This window comes from Octopus sinensis, linkage group LG18 (genome assembly GCF_006345805.1).
Source record: "Octopus sinensis linkage group LG18, ASM634580v1, whole genome shotgun sequence".
Classification (NCBI taxonomy): domain Eukaryota; kingdom Metazoa; phylum Mollusca; class Cephalopoda; order Octopoda; family Octopodidae; genus Octopus; species Octopus sinensis.
In genome coordinates, this window is record NC_043014.1 from 7,381,881 (window position 1) to 7,402,623 (window position 20,743).

The window sequence follows — 20,743 nt, forward strand, 5'->3', positions numbered from 1 at the left end:
ACATAAATTGTAACTAAGATTTTAATTCAGAACGTTTGAAAACAAGCCATTTGTACTCAGAGTCAGAGGCGGTTTCATCTTGGTTGGTATCAAAAGGATTAAGAATTGTTTCTCTATTATATATTTTAACCCTTTTGTTACCATATTTCTGTTGAGATACTCTGTGTTTCTTTCAATTACTTTAAATATAAGAAAGATTTAGTAAAATAACTTAGGTATCATTAAGCTAGTGTCAGGAACATAAATTGTGACTAAGGTTTGATTGAAGATTTTAATTAAAAACTTATGAAATAAGACATTTGTACTCAAAACCAGAGCCGGTTTCAGCCGGGTTGGTAACGGTGTTTGTTACATACATACATAGACGTTATATTTTTGTTTCCTTTATTCTGTACACTATTTTCTGGCCCATGTAAATTTCTCTCTCTCTCACTCTTTCATATGTGTGTGTGTGTGCAATGAAATTGCTAAAAAGTTACAAATGTGATTCAAGGTCCGAGAGTTTCGTGATAAGTGCCATGCACAGAACTCTCGACCCATTTTCTTTTTCACGATTAAATATATGTATGTATGTGTGTATGTATGTGTGTGTGTATGTATCTATGTATGTATATGTGTGTGTGTGTGTGTGTAATAGAGAAATTACACAAAATGTATAAGTAGATGATATATATATATATATATATAGAGAGAGAGAGAGAGAGATATTATCCAGCGTGTATAGTATTATATATTCATTGTAGCCGATCTACAAATCGGTTTCATGCTAGAAATTCAACGTGTTAGGTACCAATCTGATTACGTAACCCTATGCTCATCAGAGGTAGCTGATATGGAATGAAATATGGCGACGACAATCGCCATATTTTTGATAAAATCGGCCGTAATGGACATATAATACTGTGAATGTCGGATAATATGCCCATTTTATTGACAGGATATACAAGTGCATTTTTCCTAAACTATGGACTCTTAGACGACTTAAACACACACATACATACATGCATATATATATATATTATATATATATATATATTATATATATATATATATCTTTACTCTTTTACTTGTTTCAGTCATTTGACTGCGGCCATGCTGGAGCACCGCAAATCGAGCAAATCGACCCTGGGACTTATTCTTTGTAAGCCCAGTACTTATTCTATCGGTCTCTTTTGCCGAATGGCTAAGTAACGGGGACGTAAACACACCAGCATCGGTTGTCAAGCAATGCTAGGGGGACAAACACAGACACACAAACACACACATACATATATATATACATATATACGACAGGCTTCTTTCAGTTTCCGTCTACCAAATCCACTCACAAGGCATTGGTCGGCCCGGGGTTATAGCAGAAGACACTTGCCTAAGATGCCACGCAGTGGGACTGAACCCGGAACCATGTGGTTGGTTGGCAAGCTACTTACCACACAGCCACTCCTGCGCCTATATATATATAACGGGAAGGTTTACGAAAAATAAACAAAAGACGAAGGCAGGTGGAGTACAAACAAACAAATGTATTAGTATGGCGCTCAGGAATAGAAATAGAACAAGTCTTTTACGTTTCGAGCATACACTCATCGACAGAAAGATACACAGAAAAAAAAACAAGGAGAGAAAAAAATATATATACATATATGGAAGTACTCCGTCGGTTACGACGACGAGGGTTCCGGTTGATCCGATCAACGGAACAGCCTGCTCATGAAATTAACGTGTAAGTGGTTGAGCACTCCACAGACACGTGTACCTTAACGTAGTTCTCGGGGATATTCAGCGTGACACAGAGAGTGACAAGGCCGGCCCTTGAAATACAGTACAACAGAAACAGGAAGTAAGAGAGAGAGAAAGTTGTGGTGAAAGAGTACAGCAGGGATCACCACCATCCCCTGCCGGAGCCTCGTGGAGCTTTAGGTGTTTTCGCTCAATAAACACTCACAACGCCCGGTCTGGGAATCGAAACTGCGATCCTACGATCGCGAGTCCGCTGCCCTAACCACTGGGCCATTGCGCCTCTACTATATACATATATACTGAGTTGAAGGCAGATTTATTTCTGCCTTAATAACACATAAAGAAAACGTTGTTATAGGAATGTACTACACCAATATTATGCATAGCTTTAATACTGAGAAAATAAAATGTTTTGCATTTTATACATAGTAAACAGAATAACCTTCATAATTTTATTGGATTAAGTGCATATTTTTCTATTGAATTAGGTACATATTTTTTTCTTCGGGGAAAGAAAGTAGTTGATTAAAAACGGATGATACATACATATGTCTGAATAACGTGAGCTCAAAGCTGTTTCCTGCACCAGCTTCACATAGCAACCCCAACCCATTCAAAGTACCTTGGATCGCAGGACAGCCTGCTGTGCTTACCTTGGATCGTAGGGCGACCTGCTCTGCTTGAGGAGACCTATTGAGTCAAGTACATCAATATCAAAATAGAAATCAAATGGAAATTGTAGTTGTGATACCCGTGCCTGTGGCACGTAAAAAGCACTATCCGATCGTGGCCGATGCTAGCGCCGCCTTGACTGGCTTCCGTAAAAAGCCAGTCAACCGATCGTAAAAAGCACCAACCGATAGTGGCTGTTTCCAGCCTCCCCAGGCACCTATGCCAGGTAGCACGTAAAAAGCACCCACTACACTCACGGAGTGGTTGGCGTTAGGAAGGGCATCCAGCTGTAGAAACACTGCCAGATCAGACTGGAGCCTGGTGCAACCTCCTGGCTTCCAAGACCCCGGTCAAACCGTCCAACCCATGCTAGCATGGAAAACAGATGTTAAACGATAATGATGATGATATATTTATCTACCTATCTGTGTGTGTGTGTATGTGTGTGTGAAGACATGTGGCTTAGTTCGTTAGGGCATTCGACTCTTTGTTTCACGTTGCTCCGGTTCACTCACCTGGCAAAAATGAGTAGTACCCGTATTTCAGAGGGCCAGCCTTGTCGCATTCTGTGCTATATTGAATCTCTACGTTAAGGATACACATCTCTGTGAAGTGCTCGGCTGCTTCCACCTTAATTTCACAAGCAAGCTGTTCTATTGATCGGATGAACTGGAACCCATGTCATCATAAACCAACGAAGTGCCAGTTTACACACACACACACACATACATACATTGTTTTTTCCTGTGTCCCTCTCTGTAGAAGAGCGTAGGCTCGAAACGTAAAAGACTCTTTCAATTTCCTGAGCGTTATACTAATACATGCGTTTGTTAGGTACACCACCCGTCGTCGTCTTTTTTTTTTTTTTTCGTGAACTCTCCCCCTATATATATATATATATATATATATATATATATATATATATATATATATATATATAGGGGGAGAGTCACGAAAAAAAAAAGACGACGACGGGTGGTGTACCTAACAATATATATATAATATATAACTCAGAACGTAGCGGCAGACGAAATACCTATTTTTTAATACTCACCGGGGCTAAACATAGAGGGGACAAACAAGACAGACAACGGATTAAGTCGATTACATCGATCCCCAGCGTAACTGGTACTTAATTTATGACTCCGAAAGTGAAAGGTAAAGTCGACCTCGGCGGAATTTGAACTCAGAACGTAACGGCAGACGAAATACCTATTTCTTTATTACCCACAAGGGGCTAAACATAGAGGAGACAAACATAGACAGACATAGGTATTAAGTCGATTATATCGACCCCAGTGCGTAACTGGTACTTGATTTATCGACCCCGAAAGGATGAAAGGCAAAGTCGATTTCGGCGGAATTTGAACTCAGAACGTAACGGCAGACGAAATACCTATTTCTTTATTACCCACAAGGGGCTAAACACAGAGGGGACAAACAAGGACAGACAAAGGGATAAAGTCGATTACATCGACCCCAGTGCGTAACTGGTACTTATTTAATCGACCCCGAAAGGATGAAAGGCAAAGTTGACCTCGGCGGAATTTGAACTCAGAACGTAACGGCAGACGAAATACCTATTTCTTTACTACCCACAAGGGGCTAAACACAGAGGGGACAAACAAGGACAGACATAGGTATTAAGTCGATTACATCGACCCCAGTGCGTAACTGGTACTTAATTTATCGACCCCGTAAGGATGAAAGGCAAAATCGACTTCGGTGGAATTTGAACTCAGAACGTAACGGCAGACGAAATACCGCTAAGCATTTCGCCCGGAGTGCTAATGTTTCTGCCAGCTCGCCGTCCTTTTCACAACCCACATACTACCACTGAGTCACCAAAAATTAGAATACTCATTCATTCATACAAAGGAAAACAAAAACTTACATCAAGGGACATAAATACGTAAATACTTTTATGCAAATTACTTCCCTTGAATATATTATTCCTTATAAGGAATACGTGACAACAACACATATTCTTTGAGTGATTCCGGCCTCTGGGATTGAAACCACGATCAGGCATCGACATCAGGGCTTTTAGTCGGTTATATCGATTTCACTACTTCGTCTGGAATATATAGTTGATCGATCTCTGTTTAGGAAATGGCCAAATTAAATTTTTGGCGTAAAGGTACGTAAATACAAAATACACACGGCGACAGTGTGTGTGTGTATGTATGTGTGCGCGCGCGCGCGTGTGTGTGTGTGTGTGTATGTATGTGTGTGTGTGTGTGTGTGCGTGTGTGTGTGTATGTATGAATGTGTGCGTGTGTGTGTGTGTATGTATGTATGTATGAATGTGTGCGTGTGTATGTATGTATGAATGTGTGCGTGTGTGTGTGTGTATGTATGTATGAATGTATGTGTGTGTGTGTATGAATGTATGAAGTATGTGTGTGTATGTATGTATGAATGTGTGCGTGTGTGTGTATGTATGTATGTATGAAGTATGTATGTGTGTGTGTATGTATGTGTATGTGTGTCTATGTATGTATATATGTATGTCTGTGTGTGTATGTATATATGTATGTCTGTGTGTGTGTGTATGTATGTGTGTGTGTGTACTAATAATATATACTAATATAAACTAATATGTACTAATAATGTCATGTATGTATGTGTGTGTGTACTAATAATGTCATGTATGTATGTGTGTGTGTACTAATAATCTCATGTACTAATAATATGTACTAATATAAACTAATAACTAATATGTACTAATAATGTCATGTATGTATGTGTGTGTGTACTAATAATCTCATGTACTAATAATATGTACTAATATAAACTAATAACTAATATGTACTAATAATGTCATGTATGTATGTGTGTGTGTACTAATAATCTCATGTACTAATAATATGTACTAATATATACTAATATAAACTAATATCTAATATGTACTAAAGTGGTTGTATACTGTCAACTTAACGTGACAGTCCCATAAAGGGAATTACATCACCGCTGTTTAGCCCTAGGACGCATCGACGCGTCCTGTCGGCTTCGACACATTTCCTGTGTCCTTATATATTTACGAAGGGGAGACAAATACCCCCAACAGCTAGACTTGCATCTAGAGCAGTGGTTTTCAACCAGGGTTCCGCCAGTGCAGTCCAGGGGTTCCGCCAGTGCAGTCCAGGGGTTCCGCAAGAAGTTACAAAACTACTAAAATCGGCAGTAATTTTTAATTTTCCTGTGCAGATATGTGTGCATAAGACTATTAAATTATTGCACAGGGGTTCCCCGAGCGAGTGGAATGTTTCCTTGGGGTTCCGCTCCAGCAAAAAGTTTGAAAAGCACTGATCTAGTGACACGCATGTTTCAGGGTCTTTTCCCATCATCGGTCTAGAGTAGCAGAAGCCTGCTAGCTGAAGATATCTGTCTCGACTTCGTAAATATATATATCTAATTTTCAGTGAAGTTTATTCACTGATCACCAAGATCAGAAATATTAAATTTCTAAATATCTCATAGAGATATGTATACAAGGCGCAGGAGTGGCTGTGTGGTAAGTAGCTTGCTAACCAACCACATGGTTCCGGGTTCAGTCCCACTGAGTAGCATCTTGGGCAAGTGTCTTCTACTATAGCCCCGGGCCGACCAATGCCCTGTGAGTGGATTTGGTAGACGGAAACTGAAAGAAGCCTGTCGTATAATTGTTATATAATATTATATATATATATATATTATATATATATAATATATGTGCGTTTGTGGTCTGTGTTTGTCCCCCTAGCATTGCTTGACAACCGATGCTGGTGTGTTTACGTCCCCGTCACTTAGCAGTTCGGCAAAAAGAGACCGATAGAATAAGTACTGGGCTTACAAAGAATAAGTCCCGGGGTCGATTAGCTCGACTAAAGGCGGTGCTCCAGCATGGCCGCAGTCAAATGACTGAAACTAGTAAAAAAAAAAAGTAAAAGAACCACTCTATCGCCCCACCACCGTACATATCTCTATGAGATATTTAGAAATTTAATATTTCTGATAATATGTACTAATAATCTTTATATATAAAAGTGAGGTTGTGTGTTGTCTGTCCCCTACGATTTAGATTCCTAACTACTCCCACATTTTGTGGTGCAGTTTAACCAAAACCGGGTTTCTTATAGTCGTGATTCATATCGAGCCCTTCTGGGTATTAGCGCGCGTCTACGATGAGTCTACGATTTTAAAAATAATTTACCATCATTTTTTTCCATTTTAATGCATTTTTTCGCTATTATTTAAGGGAAGCAACTCTCTAAAAATGTCTACGATGAGTCTACGATTTAAAAACAAATTTACCATAATTTTTTTTTCCATTTTTAATGCATTTTTTTGCTACTTTTTTGGCTATAACTCTCTAAAAATGCTTATATAGTTATTTCCCTTACAAACCCGAGCAACGCCGGGCGATACTGCTAGTATATATATATATATATATATAGAGAGAGAGAGAGAGAGAGAGTGAGATAAAGACACATATATACATACATGCGCAATTAGGGAATTCTTTCATTTCATTTCGTTATCTGTCTTTATCCGGCAGTATCTTGCCTTAACAAAAGTATTTAGCTTGTCTTTCTTTTCTCCACCCTATTTTTCTTGTTCTGTTTCCCACTGCACCCATCTAATTCCTTTTTCCTTTCTTTCCAAGATTCCCTAATTTCCTATCTGTATTCTATTATCTTCAGGGTCCATCAATTTCATTCTTTTAAAAAGGAGCATCCACTCGTGTGTTTACGATACCATAGTACATCGAAGTCCACCCCTTTATGCCTGACGTAAGCATTATCTGTTTTTTTTAAAAATCCCCTTCTTTTTTTATAATCTTTTATTCTTATATTTGTTTCAGTCATTTGACTGTGGCCATGCTGGAGCACCGCCTTTAGTTGAACAAATCGACCCCAGGACTTATTCTTTGTAAGCGTAGTACTTATTCTATTGGTCTCTCTTTTGCCTAACTGGTAAGTAAAGACTAAAGAGTATATATATGTATATATATGTATATGTGTGTGTGTGTGTATAAAATATATATATATATAGGTGCAGGGTTGGCTGTGTGGTAAGAAGCTTGCTTCCCAACTACATGGTTCTGGGTTCAGTCCTCGCAACCCCCAAGAATTTCATTTTTATCTCACTTAAGGTCATTTACCCCTGTTTGCCGATCCCTGTTCTGGAACTTACATGCCCACAGTGTGCTTGTCACAACTGGGCCGAATCTGGAAACCTGCGGAAAACCATGTAATTTAGAAATGGACTTATTAATGACAAAACTTTGCCTGTAACTATTTTTGTGTTTTTCTCGTTAACTGTCCTAATTCTTCTATTAGCATTTTGTATAATTCTGTAGTCATTAGCCATGCTTTACTGCCATTAATTAGGAAAGTGATCAATATTTTTTTATTGTTCCAAGTTCAGTAGTGACAGTGTTACATTGAAGGTTTTGGAGCGGTTGCTTTTAAACTCACAAATATCAGTACACACCAAAAAAGGAGAAAAATTAGTTTGGTTTTTTTTCACCATCCACTCATCATCATCATCATCATCAGGAGGTGCAATGGCCCAATGGTTAGGGCAGCGGACTCGCGGTTGGAGGATCGCGGTTTCGATACCCAGACCGGGCGTTGTGTGTGTTTATTGAGCGAAAACACCTAAAGCTCCATGAGGCTCCGGCAGGGTGGGTGGTGGCGACCCCTGTTGTACTCTTTCGCTCCAACTTTCTCTCACTCTTTCTTCCTGTTTCTTGTCCTCCCCGACTTCCTACGCAACCGCTGAGCCTGGATGCGCATTCATCCATCCGTCGATGCTCTCGGTGTCGGGGGGTTGACCTGCTTTCTCTTCTGCGGGCCTTACGAATAGCAAAGGACCACATTTTGGACTTCTCCCACTACAGAGGCGCGATCTTGCGAGCTCTGGGACGAAGACCACTCCACTCAACAAACAAACAAACAAAATCATCTTCATCATAATGTCCCACTTCTCTAAGCTTGCGTGGGTCAGAGGCGGATAGAATTCATTGAGGCAGATCTTTCTACAGCTGGATGATCTTGTTGCCAGCCCTTTATTTCCAAGCAAGGTATTATATTTCGACATGGCTGGAGGACATGATTTCCATGGAAGGGAGTGGCTGTGTGGTAAATAGCTTGCTTACGAACCACATGGTTCCGGGTTCACTCCCACTGCATGGCATCTTGGGCAAGTGTCTTCTACTATAGTCTCGGGCTGACCAAAGCCTTGTGAGTGGATTTGGTAGACGGAAACTGAAAAGAAGCCCGTCGTATATATGTATGTGTATGTATATGTTTGTGTGTCTGTGTTTGTCCCCCCAACATCGTTTGACAACCGATGCTGGTGTGTTTACATCCCTGTAACTTAACGGTTCGGCAAAAGAGACCAATAGAATAAGTACTAGGCTTACAAAGAATAAGTGATGGGGTTGATTTGCTCGACGAAAGGCGGTGCTCCAGCATGGTCACAGTCAAATGACTGAAACAAGTAAAAGAGTAAAAGAGTAACTGTCATCTCTTGTATGGTGGTGACCCTTGTTTACAACTGTCAAAACAAGTGGGCACACGCTTGTTCCCCAGCTTACCAGTTCCACACAAAGCCTTCTAACCCATGCCAGAATGGAAAAAAGGATGCTAAATGGTGATGATGACGATGTTAATGATGATGATGATGATGATGATGATGATGATGATGATGATGATGATGATGATGTTAATGATGATGATGATGATGATGATGATATGCCTTGCCATCTCTCCTTCCATAGAAAAGAATACCTCAACGAATTCCATTTGTACCTTGCAAATATGGAGAAGTGGTGGCGGTGGTGGGGTGGTGATGGCAGCGGTGGTCTGATGGTGGTGGTGATGGCGGCAGTGGTCTGGTGGTGGTGGCGGTGGTGGGGTGGTGATGGCAGCGGTGGTCTGGTGGTGGTTGGTGGTGGTGGTGGTGATGATGGTAGCGGTGGTCTGGTAGTAGTGGTGATGGCGGCGGTGGTCTGGTAGTGGTGGTGGTGGTGGTGGGGTGGTGATGGCAGCGGTGGTCTGATGGTGGTGGTGGTGGTGATGATGGTAGCGGTGGTCTGGTAGTAGTGGTGATGGCGGCGGTGGTCTGATGGTGGTGGTGGTGGTGATGATGGTAGCGGTGGTCTGGTAGTAGTGGTGATGGCGGCGGTGGTCTGGTAGTGGTGGTGGTGGTGGTGGGGTGGTGATGGCAGCGGTGGTCTGGTGGTGGTGGTGGTGGTGATGATGGTAGCGGTGGTCTGGTAGTAGTGGTGATGGCGGCGGTGGTCTGGTAGTGGTGGTGGTGGTGGTGGGGTGGTGATGGCGGCGGTGTTCTGGTGGTGGTGGTGGTATGTATGGAATTTGAGTCATGGAGGCAGAGAAACCATGTTTTGTAAAATCACTAGAATTGGTGTCAAACAATCTGATTACATCTAATATCACTGTCTCCGCCCCCCCCCCCGCACTTCCAACCCCACCACGCTCTATCAAGCACCTCCTTGCTTAACAGACCATAACATAAGCTTAACTGTAGAGAAAAAAGTGTCTGGAAACATTACAATTATTCACTGAAATTGTGACACCATCTACACACAGCCTAAATGTATTTACTCTTACGTAACTGCAGGTGGCAACATTTGGTACGGGATGATTATGGTTTGAAGTTAATGAGAAAAAGAAAAAAAACCCCACAGAAACAAACTTTTAAGACCTACCCAGAGCAGGCTCTCGGTGCGGCGTAAATATAAAAAACAAATGGGATTTGAAATTTGTGACAACTGTTTTAGTAGAATTTTATTTATGTACGCAATCAGAACCAAAATCGAAGTCAATCAACATCAATGGAAATTGCAGCTGTGATACCAGTGCCGGTGGTATGTAAGAGAACCATCCGATCGTGGCCGTTGCCAGCGCCGCCCTGACTGGCATTCGTGCCGGTGGCACGTAAAAAGCACCATCCGATCGTGGCCATTGCCAGCTCCGCCTCGACTGGCCTTCGTGCCGGTGGCACGTAAAAAGCACCATCCGACCGTGGCCGTTTGCCAGCCCCATGTGGCACCTGTGCCGGTGGCATGTAAAAAGCACCCGCTACACTCATGGAGTGGTTGGCATTAGGAAGGACATCCAGCTGTAGAAACATTGCCAGATCAGACTGGGCCTGGTGCAGCCTTCTGGCTTCCCAGACCCCAGTCGAACCGTCCAACCCGTGCTAGCGCGGAAAACGTACGTTAAACGATGATGATGATGATGATAATTATATAGGGTTCACAGTGTGATTAAACAGTTGTGGGGGTATCGTGTGTTGGTAGGATACTGCAGATCAGTAAGTACTGAATCCAATTTAAAATGTAGATCCAACCCAGAGCAGGCTCCCGGTGCGGCGTAAATATAAAATAGAAATGGGATTTGAAATTTGTGACAACTGTTTCAGTAGAATTTTATTTATGTAATAATAATAATAATAATAATAATAATAATTGTGTACAGTGCTCAGGTGCACTACAACTCATCTAAAGTGTATATATAATCAGGTGTAGTTTCGGCGGATTTCGGAAAGCATGAGGGCCTTAAAGGATGCAGTGTCATGGCAGTCAACAACTGACGCAGGCAGTTTATTCCATGCTTCAGCAACTCTGAGCGTGAAAAAATGTTTCCGAAAGTCATGGGAGCTGTGTTGTTTTCTGACTTTGTAGGCATGTCCACGTGTGTTAGACACATGGAGATCAAAATGTGTTCAGTGTTGTTGTTGGTGAGGTGGTTGATAACTTTGTGGGTGTTCACTAAGTCCGTCGCCAGACGCCGGAGCTTCAGTGAATCCATGCCCAGGGATGGGCATGGATTCATGTATTCATAGATTACACCAGAGCATATAAACCACCATCTTTAGGTAAAATTTTAAACTATGAAAACAACAGTAAAATTCTGCTGAAACAGCTGTTATAAATTTTAAAATCCATTTGCATTCTTTTATTTATATATATACATATATAAACACAAATGACATATAAAATTTATAACAGCTGGTTCAGTAGATTTTTATTTGAGGTATTCATAGAAGATTATTTCATAATAGGCGCAGGAGTGGCTGTGTGGTAAGTAGCTTGCTAACCAACTACATGGTTCCGGGTTCAGTCCCACTGCATGTCATCTTGGGCAAGTGTCTTCTGCTATAGCCCCGGGCCGACCAATGCCTTTTGAGTGGATTTGATAGATGGAAACTGAAAGAAGCCTGTCGTATATATGTATATATATGTATATATATATATTATATATATATATATATATATATATATATATATAGTGTATGTGTGTGTTTGTGTGTCTGTGTTTCTCCCTCTAGCATTGCTTGACAACCGATGCTGGTGTGTTTACGTCCCTGTCACTGAGCGGTTCAGCAAAAAGAGACCGATATAATAAGTACTGGGCTTACAAAGAATAAGTCCCGGGGTCGATTTGCTCGACTAAAGGCGGTGCTCCAGCATCGCCGCAGTCAAATGACTGAAACAAGTAAAAGAGTAAAAGAGAGTAATATACAATCCACCCTGTTTAAAGTTTTACCTCATTACAGTCGGTTGTATGAGGGGGTGCTGAAAATGTCCTAATTTGGGGTGAAAGAAAATACAGGAGGTTCAGTCAATTAGGATTTATTCAACATATTTCCCTTCTCAGACTCACATGCTTATTGCAGTAGTCCTTCAGTTTTTCTAATCCTTGTAAAAGTACTTGGACGGTTGGGCTTCCAATAAGGCCTTTCACGATACCCTTATAGCTAGGAACTTTTCAGTACCCCCTTAGTGTGTGTGTGCGTGCGTGTGTGAGTGTGTGTGTATGTATATATATGTGTGTGTGTATATATATATGTATATATGTGTGTGTGTATATATGTATATGTGTGTGTGTGTCCTCCTTTGATTCTGACATTCAATGTCTGTGCAAGACCCTGCCTCAGTAAAACTGGACTCATGAGTCATCTTTGTAGTCATAAAACGAGACAGATGAGTGACAACCTGGCCACTGGTGGTGGTGTAACACACCATACTAATCATATCTGTCGGGCATGTGGAAGAGAATGTAATTCAGCAGGAGGACTTAAATGACATGCAAAGGTACATGAAACCCAGTTGCAACTACAGCCGGCTATTACCAGTAAAGGTTTTAGTTGCTAATTCTGTACAAGACATTGTAGATCTTTAGCTGGGCTAAAAAGTCTCATTCGATCACAGCACCAGTAACAGTTAAGCTTCGTGCAATGGCCATACTCGATAACGAGGGGGCAGCCAGCCTCGTCTGGCACCTGTGTCGGTGGCACATAAAAACACCATCCGAGCGTGGCCGTCTGCCAGCCTCGTCTGGCACCCGAGCGTGGCCGTTCGCCAGCCTCGTCTGGCACCTGTGTCGGTGGCACATAAAATCACCCACTACACTCTCGGAGTGGTTGGCATTAGGAAGGGCATCCAGCTGTAGAAACACTGCCAGATCTGACTGGCCTGGTGCAGCCTTCGGGCTCCCCAGACCCCAGTTGAACCGTCCAACCCATGCTAGCATGGAAAGCGGACGTTAAACAATGATGATGATGATGATGATGATTAGGATGCCCTTCCTAATGCCAACCACTCCGAGAGTGTAATGGGTGTTTTTATGTACCACCGGCATGGGTGCCAGTTGCATGACACCAGTATCTGCCACAACTACAATTTTACTTGGCTTTATTAGTCCTTTTCTTAAGCATGGCATTATGCCAAAGGCCTTGGTCATTTTTCAGTGCCTCCATGAGGCCCAACACTCAAAAGGTGCTTTTCATGTGCCACCGGCATCGGCCACCTTTCCTCCATGAGGCCCAATGCTTGAAAGTGCTTTTTATGTGCTCCTGGCATGAGGGCCGTATCAAGCCATATCTCCTCAAAGACATACAGTATCTCGAAAGAGTCCAGAAGCTGGCTACCCGTATGGTTCTTGGTCTCAAGCATTTGTCTTATGAAGAAAGGCTGAAGACGCTCGACCTTTATTCTCTAGAAAAACGCCGACGCCGTGGTGATCTCATTCTTGCTCACACATCATAAGCGGAAAGTGTAACATCTCGAAAGAGCTGTTCTTCACTCCTGCTCCAGAGCGTTGGCTGCGGGTCACTCTGAAAAGCTCTATCTGCGATGATTTCATCTCAATTGAAAGAGAGGGGCTTTCTCCGTCCGGGTTGCGGATCCGTGGAATAGCTGCCGGACGAGATGGTGAAGAGCCGACGACCGCTGCTTGTTTTCAAAGTCTCCCTTGACCTTAAATGGCCTGAACTCTTTGCATGAACCCACCCTGTACATAACTCCATGTCCCCTACATGGCCTTGCTTTTTGCTTTTTGAGCCAAAAAATTAACTTAACTTAACTTAAGCACGCATAGTACCAAAGGCAATATCAAATGTGTATATATGCATGTGTGTATGTGTTTTTGTGTCTGTTTGTCCCCTCATCATCACTTGACAACTTGTGCTGATGTGTTTACATCCCCATGACTTAGTGGTTCAGCAAAGAGACTGATAGACTAGGCTTTAAAAATATGTCCTTGGGTCAAATTGTTTGACATAAGCACTTCAAGGTGATGCTCCAGTTAGGCCACAGTCAAATGACTGAAACAAGTAAAAGAAACTAGGATCTTTTCGGTTTGAACGGCAGTTTTTAACATAATTTCCAGGTAACTAAAATATTTTAAACTTCGTATACTGGTAGAATGTGTTTATAAAACATCTTTTTCTCTTGGCTTTATTGAGAAAATTCTATAGTTTGTAAGATATTTGTTGTTTTTTTTTTCTGCAATTTCAACCAATCACTGGCGTCTATTGAGATAAACAACATTCTGTGCCATATGAATATGTCACTCGTTTAAGAAACAGATTGGGTTTATTTACATTTGTGAAGAAAAAAAGATACCTTCCCGCCCCCCTAGCCCTAACCCTAACCCTAAACAGATTGAAATGCAATAGATCGATACTAGGGTCATAATTATGGGTGACAATTTCATATGACACCACTAGAAAAAAATGCCGTTCAAACCGAAAAGATCCAGAAACTATTCTCTTTCTCTTTTTCTCTCTTTTACTTGTTTCAGTCTTTGACTGCGGCCATGCTGAGCACCGCCTTTAGTCGAGCAAATCGACCCCGGGACTTATTCTTTGTAAGCCCAGTACTTATTCTATCGGTCTCTTTTGCCGAACCGCTAAGTGACGGGGATCTAAACACACCAGCATTGGTTGTCAAGCATGCTAGGGGGACAAACACAGACACACACACACACACATATATATATATACATATATACGACAGGCTTCTTTCAGTTTCCGTCTACCAAATCCACTCACAAGGCATTGGTCGGCCCGGGGCTATAGCAGAAGACACTTGCCCAAGATGCCACGCAGTGGGACTGAACCGGAACCATGTGGTTGGTTAGCAAGCTACTTACCACACAGCCACTCCTGCGCCTAGTATAATATATATATATATATTTATTTATTTATATATTTTAATATATATATATATATATATATATATATATATATATATATATATATTTATTTATATATACTCTTTTACTCTTTTACTTGTTTCAGTCATTTGACTGCGGCCATACTGGAGCACCGCCTTTAGTCGAGCAACTCGACCCCGGGACTTATTCTTTGTAAGCCCAGTACTTATTCTATCGGTCTCTTTTGCCGAACCGCTAAGTGACAGGGACATAAACACACCAGCATCGATTGTCAAGCAATGCTAGGGGGACAAACACAGACACACAAACATACATATATACGATGGGCTTCTTTCACTTTCCGTCTACCAAATCTACTCACAAGGGTTTGGTCGGCCCGAGGCTATAGTAGAAGATTGTGGCGGTTGCCAGCCTCCTCTGGCACCTGTACCGGTGGCACATAAAAAGCACCCACTACACTCACGGAGTGGTTGGTGTTAGGAAGGGCATCCAGCTGTAGAAACTCCGCCAGATCAAGATTGGAGCCTGGCGCAGCCTTCTGGTTTCCCAGACCCCAGTTGAACCGTCCAACCCATGCTAGCATGGAAAGCGGACGCTAAACGATGATGATGATGATGATTGAAACAAATGAGGGTTGATGACTGGAAAGGCATCTGGCTGTACAAAATCCACCTCAAGAAATTCTGTCTGGTCAATGCAAGCATGGAAAAGTAGATGTCAAAACAATGACAGTATCTCCATGTTTAATATTATTTAGCCAGCTAACCGACTTCCATACCAGTGGCACTTAAAAGGGCACCATTCAAGCGTGATCGTTACCAGCATTGCCTTACTGGCACTTGTGCCTGTGCTAGTAGGGTGCCAAGAGCACCATCCGAGTGTAATTGTTGCCAGAGCAGCCAACTGGCTTCCGTGCCAGTGGCATGTAAAAGGGCACCATTCGAGCGTGATCGTTACCAAACTCTCCTTACTTATACGCTAAGGAAACCCGATAACTGTCCCTATAAGTCCTAAAAATCAGGACAGTAATATCCAGAGGTTGTTGATGACGATGATAAATACGATGATTATTTTGGTATATCTTACTGTATCATTCATATATGTGTAAAAGGATTCGAGCAAGGTCGTTGCCAGTACTGCCTGACTGGCCCCTGTGCCGGTGGCACATAAAAAGCACCCACTACACTCTCAGAGTGGTTGGCATTAGAAAGGGCATCCAGCTGTAGAAACTCTGCCAAATCAAGACTGGAGCCTGGTGCAGCCATCTGGTTCGCCAGCCCACAGTCAAAATCGTCCAACCCATGCTAGTATGGAAAGCGGACGTTAAACAATGATGATGATGATGATGATGATGATGAGAGTGGCATTTCTAATTGACTAAATGTACACTACAAGTTACCCACTTTGCTGAAATAGTTCTATAATAATAATGTAATAATAATGAAATTATTGTATACAGTGCTCAGGTGCACCACAACTCGTCAGAAAGTGCGTATAAAGTGTATGCAGTAATGTACAAATGTCTGGGAAGTGAACAGTGTATGAGTTGGATACATGCTTGCGTGCGTATGGAGGGGAGAAAATCAGGTGTAGTGTTGGCGAATCTCAGGAAGCATGGAAGTTTTGAAGGATGCAGTGCTCCAACAACTAACTGATGCCGGCAGTCTGTTCCATGCTTCAGCAACTCTTAGCGTGAAAAAATATTTCCTAACGTCATGGGAGCTGTGCTGTTTTCTGACTTTGTAGATATGTCCATGGGTGTTAGACGGGTGGAGTTTGAAAAGGTGCTCAGAGTTATTGTTCGTAAGATGGTTAATAATTTTATGGGTGCCTGCCAAGTCAGCTGCCAGACGTCGGAGTTTCAATGTGTCCATGCCCAGGGAAGTAAGGTGTTCAGAAGTTTTTTTTTATCATCTAGTTTCAGCTCAAAAGCTGTGGCCATGCTGGGGCACCGCCATATGGCAAATGCCTGATGGAAGGTATTCTTTTGGTTGCACATCGCTGAACGGCTTCAGCGACGATTGATACTATTTCAGTATCAATCACTTTTTATCAGTATCAATCGCTTTTTATCAGTATCAATCGTTTGGCGACACTCTTTGTGATTGATCTATTTACTGATTTTTTCCTGGATATTTCCCAGTTTAATTACTAAATGACTATTTCGACTTGCTTCATTTGCTGAAAGGATCTGTGTCCAGTTTGTAGTTCCTGATAAAATCTCCTGCCTGAGCGTTTGGCAGCACTAAAACGATTTGTGGTAGATTGAAAGTTAGTTTTACATTAAGATCAAAGTTTCATATGTAAAGTCTCCCTCGTGTGAAATGTCATACACAAACATACATCTACGTATATATGTGTGTGTGTATATGTGTGTGCATATACATGCATATATTTATAAATATGTATGGGTATGTGTGTATATATATATATATATATATATATATTAATATATATATAATTAGAAATAATCCACCTTTTATCAATTCAAAATGAACAATTAAATTACACCATCTAGAAAATTACATATAATATTATTATAATATATATTATATATAATAATATATATAATATATATATATATTATTATTTATAATTACATATTATATATATATATATATATATACATATACATACATACATATATATATGTATGTATATGTATATATATATATTGCAGAGCAGTTTGTTATTGGGCAGTTTAGCTTAAAGGTAAAGCACTTAACTCATAATCACAGGGATGTGAGTTCAAGTCCCATGGCTGGCTGGTAACAATTTTTTCTGCAACATATGGATAGTTTATCCTGTTCACGCTATTGTATTACCATTATCATGCATTTGAGAATAAATTGTTTCTGTATCTTTCAATACATATATATATATACTCTTTTACTTGTTTCAGTCATTTGACTGCGGCCATGCTGGAGCACCACCTTTAATCGAGCAACTCAACCCTGGGACTTATTCTTTGTAAGCCTAGTACTTATTCTATCGGTCTCTTTTGCTGAACCGCTAAGTGACGGGGACATAAACACACCAGCATTGGTTGTCAAGCAATGCTAGGGGGACAAACACAGACATACAAACACACACGCACGGAAAGTGAAAGAAGCCCGTTGTATATATATATATGTGTGTGTGTGTGTCTGTGTTTGTCCTCACGAACATCGCTTGGCAACCGATGCTGGTGTGTTTACGTCCTCGTAACTTAGCGGTTCAGCAAAAGACACTGATAGAATAAGTACTGGGCTTACAAAGAATGAGTCCTGGGGTCGATTTACTCAACTAAAGGTGGTGCTCCAGCATGGCCACAGTCAAATGACTGAAACAAGTAAAAGAGTATATGCATGTATGAGTTAGAGGTTAAGAAATCATGTAAGGGATATTTAATATTCCATATACTGGATGTGGGCCTACGTATTGATATCTAAGCGCTTACTGTTGCAGGGCAATATCACAATTGAATACCAGGTATGGGCTGGGGTAAATCAGAAATTTACCCAGGATTTATAAGGCAAGTAAGAAAATGGAGAGGATAAACAATTATCAAACATAAGCCTGTAAACCCTCAATTATATCATGTAAAAAGCACCATCCGATCGTGGCCGTTGCCATCCTCGCCTGGCACCTGTGCCGGTGGCACGTAAAAAAGCACCATCCGATCGTGGCCGTTTGCCAGCCTCATCTGGCACCTGTGCCGGTGGCACGTAAAAAAGCACCCACTACACTCACGGAGTGGTTGGTGTTAGGAAGGGCATCCAGCCGTAGAAACATTGCCAGATCAGACTGGGCCTGGTGCAGCCTTCTGGCTTCCCAGACCCCAGTTGAACCGTCCAACCCATGCCAGCATGGAAAGCGGACGCTAAACGATGATGATGATGCTCATCATCATCATCGTTTAACATCCGTTTTCCATGCTAGCATGGGTTGGACGATTTGACTGAGGGCTGGCAAACCAGATGGCTATACCAGGCTCCAATCTGATCTGGCAGAGTTTTTACAGCTGGATGCCCTTCATAATGCCAACCACTCTGAGAGTGTAGTGGCTGTTTTTACATGCCACTGGCATGAGGGCCACTCAGGCGGTACAGGCAACGGCCACGCTCAAATGGTGTTTTTTATGTGCCACATGCACAGGAGCCAGTCCAGCGGCATTGGTAACAACATGCCACCGGTGCAAGTACCAGTTAGGCAACGCTGGTAAGGATCATGCTCAAATGGTGATTTTTACACACCACTGGCACGGAAGCCAGTTAGCTGATCTCTTTTACTTGTTTCAGTCATTTGACTGCGGCCATGCTGGAGCACCGCCTTTAATCGAGCAACTCGACCCCGGAATTTATTCTTTTGTAAGCCCAGTACTTATTCTATCGGTCTCTTTTCCCGAACCGCTAAGTGACGGGGACATAAACACACCAGCATCAGTTGTCAAGCAATGCTAGGGGGACAAACACAGACACACAAACACACACACACGCATATATATATATATACGACAGGCTTCTTTTCAGTTTCCGTCTACCAAATCCACTCACAAGACTTTGGTTGACCCGAGGCTATAGTAGAAGACACTTGCCCAAGGTGCCACGCAGTGTGACTGAACCCGGAACCATGTGGTTGGTAAACAAGCTACTTACCACACAGCCACTCCTGCGCCTATTTATTAATTGATTACAATCATATGTGTAAGTGATCCAAATAAACAAATGAAGTAAGCAAATGAATAAGTAAATAAATCTATATATATAAAGCTGAAGTTGTCTGTCTGTGTGTGGCAGGTTTGGTAGCCTTCAATTAACACTATCTCCTCCGAGACGCTGCGACGCAAGTTGACCAAAATTGAGAGTATGATAGAAGAAGGCTTGCTCTTTCTTCCATAGAAGAAAAAATTCAAATCGGACCATGTTAACACCAAATATTATTTACATCAAAAAAGGTGTTTTTTTTCTATGAAAATCCCGATTTTTTACGATTTTTTTACTGCTGTGTCACCATTTTCAGTGTATTTCAACCAGAAAAATGTTCACTTAAAGAGAATAACAAGACTACATAATATAAAATTTTTACTTTTCAAAAATTCAATTCTAAAGGTCGAAACAAACCCAAGCACGCCGGGCGATACTGCTAGTCTATATATATAAAGCTGAAGTTGTCTGTGGTGGCAGGTTGGTAGCCTTCAATAACACTATCTCCTCCGAGACCCCGTGGCGCAAGTTGACTAAAATTGAGAGTATGATAGAAGAAGGCTTGCTCTTCCTTCCGTAGAAGAAAAGATTCAAATCGGACCATGTTAACACCAAAAAATTATTTACATCAAAAAGGTGCTTTTTTCTATGAAATTCCCTATTTTTTTACGATTTTTTGATTGCTGTGTCGCCATTTTTTGGTGTATTTCAAACAGAAAAATGTTAACTTAAAGAGAATAACAAGCTACATAATGCAAAATTTTTACTTTTCAAAAATTCCAATTCTAAAGGGTCGAAACAAACCCGAGCAATGCAGGGCTATACTGCTAGTATATAAATAAAAATAAACAAATAAGAATAGATGAGTGTACTAAACTCTTATAGCTGTTTCTACAATGGGGTTGCCAAATCTTGCTAGTTTTCTACATCACGCCAGTGATATACAGGGATGAACAGCTTAAGGGGAGATTGTATGAAGCTTGTGTTAGAAATGTGATGTTGATGGTAGTGAGACACAAAACTTGAAAACATGCACAGGCGCAGGAGTGGTGTGTGGTAAGTAGCTTGTTTACCAGCACATGGTTCCGGGTTCAGTCCCACTGCGTGGCATCTTGGGAAAGTGTCTTCTACTATAGCTCGGGCCGACCAAAGCCTTGTGAGTGGATGTGG

The 20,743-nt window shown here is 41.5% G+C and overlaps 1 protein-coding gene across 2 annotated transcripts in view; it reads left to right on the forward strand.

The window, feature by feature from the left end:
* The first annotated feature begins 4,386 nt into the window (after positions 1 to 4,386).
* Positions 4,387 to 20,743, forward strand: part of LOC115221378 (sphingomyelin phosphodiesterase 3-like) — a 61,971-nt gene continuing 45,614 nt past the window's right edge. The window contains exons 1-2 of one of the 2 annotated variants that reach the window (XM_029791554.2): positions 4,387 to 4,552; positions 7,098 to 7,187. The gene's annotated coding sequence lies outside the window, so the exon portion shown is untranslated. The remainder of the gene's footprint in view (positions 4,553 to 7,097; positions 7,188 to 20,743) is intronic. The other variant, XM_036510703.1, reaches the window with a different exon arrangement.